This window comes from Callorhinus ursinus, unplaced genomic scaffold, assembly GCF_003265705.2.
Source record: "Callorhinus ursinus isolate GAN/ISIS: 27379988/994484 unplaced genomic scaffold, GSC_fseal_2.0 scaffold16, whole genome shotgun sequence".
Taxonomy (NCBI): Eukaryota; Metazoa; Chordata; class Mammalia; order Carnivora; family Otariidae; genus Callorhinus; species Callorhinus ursinus.
In genome coordinates this window covers 2,065,235-2,067,609 of record NW_027397078.1, presented here as the reverse complement: position 1 = coordinate 2,067,609, position 2,375 = coordinate 2,065,235, and positions in this window count along the sequence as shown.

Genomic DNA, 2,375 nt, shown 5'->3' with positions numbered 1-2,375 from the left:
GTTGTCATCACAACATCCTTTACATTTAAATTTTTCATAATTCTAAGCAAAAAAAAAAAAAGATTATGAAAAACCTTTATCAGTTAAGATGCTTTTGTCTGCAAGTAATGGAAATCAACTTGAAACAGCTTGACCAGTTAAGAGAATAGATGGGGAGTGCCTGGGTGGCTCAGTCGTTAAGCGTCCGCCTTCTGCTCAGATCACGATCCCAGGGTCCTGGGATCAAGTCCCGCATCAGGCTCCTTGCTCAGTGCGGAGCCTGCTCCTCCCTCTCCCTCTGCCACTCCCCCTGCTTGTGTTCTCTCTCTCTGTCAGATAAATAAATAAAATATTTAAAAGAGAGAGAATAGATGAACTCACAAAAAGAGGAAGTGGTTTCAAGTTGGCTCAACGCTGTCTCAGAAGCCCCAGATTCCTCCTACCCCTTTCCAGTGCAGCATCCTGAGGCTAGCAGTACTTCTCGGTGATTATAATAACTAACCTACTACCTCGAGTGGAGGAAAATGTGGGATGGGGGGGTGGTTCCAGGGAGGCCAAGTCACTGGCCCAAGGCCATCCCACCAGCGAGCGGCAGAGTTGAAATTGCAGGCCAGGCTGTCCAACCATTGCCCCGCCAGGCCCTTAACCATTGTCAGTCCACACTGACGTGTGCTGGTGGGGGCACTCTGGCCGGGAGGCCTGCCTTCCTGAGCGAGTGAGTGGGAGCTGGCTGCCCACGTCCCCAGGCCTGGCGAAGGGCTGCATTTTTCAGCCACAGGCCGGCCCTTGCCTGTCCATTCTGCATCACTAGGGAGCCGCATGGCCCGCCAACCACGGGCACATGGTCAGGCTGCCTTTTGCCTTCTCTCCCCTCTGCCTGGCTGGGCTAGCCTGGGCCTCTGGAAGCCAGAGTGGTGCTGAGGATGGAGCAGGCTCCACCTGGAACCTCGCCAGGCCCAGGGTCTAGAGAGGAGCTGGGAGGAGAAGGCTTGTACCCCCCCAGGCCTCAGTGCAGCATCCTGAGCAACCTGCCCACGGATGTCCTGCCCGCCATCCTAAAAGTCTCGGTCACTCCCACATTGCTATTGTGCGTCCCCATCTCCAGGTGCTCTACACATGCTGTTCCTCCCTCCTGCTGGCTTATTTTGTCTTTTTCTTCTGCTCTGTTAACTCCCTATCCTTCAGATGTCGACTGAGATGTCACCGCCCTGAGGACTGCTTCCTGGCGCCCCCCACTGTGGTGGGCTGAATAGTGGTCCTCCAGAAGGTGTCTAGCTCCTCCTAGTCCCTGGAACCTGTGGATGTTCACTTATGTGGCAAAAAAAAAAAAAAAAGACTTAGGTGTGATTAAGTTAAGGTTCCAGGGGCACCTGGGTGTCTCAGTCGGTGAAGCAACCAACTCTTTATTTCGGCTCGGGTCATGATCTCAGAATTGTGGGATCGTGCCTGGTATCTGGCCCCATACTGGGCGTGGAGTCTGCTTAAGATTCTCTCTCTCCCTCTTCCTCTGCCCTGCTCCCCCGAAAAAAGTTAAGGGTCCATGATGGGGAAATTACCTTGATTATCCAGGCAGGACCTAAATGTAACCACAAATGTCTTTGTAAGAGGGTAGCCGAGGGGGATTTGAGACAGAAGCGGAGAAGACGGGGCGCCCAGGTGGGTCAGTTGGTTAAGTGTCTGCCTTCAGCTCAGGTCATGATCCACCGCAGACCTTCCAAGCAATAGATCTTCGACGCTTCTCTTCCTCAGGCATCCCAGGTCCCCATGAAAAGAATCAGTCTATGGGGTTACGTGGCAATTAAAAGTGAAGCCCAGGGCGCCTGGGTGGCTCAGTTGGTTAAACGTCTGCCTTCGGCTCAGGTCATGATCCCAGAGTCCCAGGATCGAGCCCCGCATCGGGCTCCCTGCTCAGCGGGGAGCCTGCTTCTCCCTCTCCCTCTGCCCCTCTCCTGCTTTCTCTCTCTCTCTCTCAAATAAATAAAATCTTTATATAAAAAAAAGTGAAGCCCAGTGCTCACTTTGGTGGCACAGATACTAAAAGTGAGGCCCGCATTTGAGAGCCTGTCCTGTGGGTGGCCCAGGTGTGTTAAAAGATAAACTGATAAACTGAGGCACGCTTAAATTTTCGGTTTCTTGGAGCCTAAGGCAATGGGAACTGGGCAGCGCCAAACCGGAAGTGGTGAGGAGAGCTCCGGACAGGAGCTGGGGGCAAGTCTTTCCTAGGGCAGATGGGAAGTGAAGGGAGGAGATTATTTGATTGGCTAGAGCTGAAGCGGTGGCCTTACCGGGAAAGCCTAGTTGGCTGTTTGTGATGGGTATTCTGACATTTCGATTTCTTGGATACAAGTGCATTGCTCTGGCTTAGGTTTCGGTTTGCTTACTGAGGCTACTGAGGT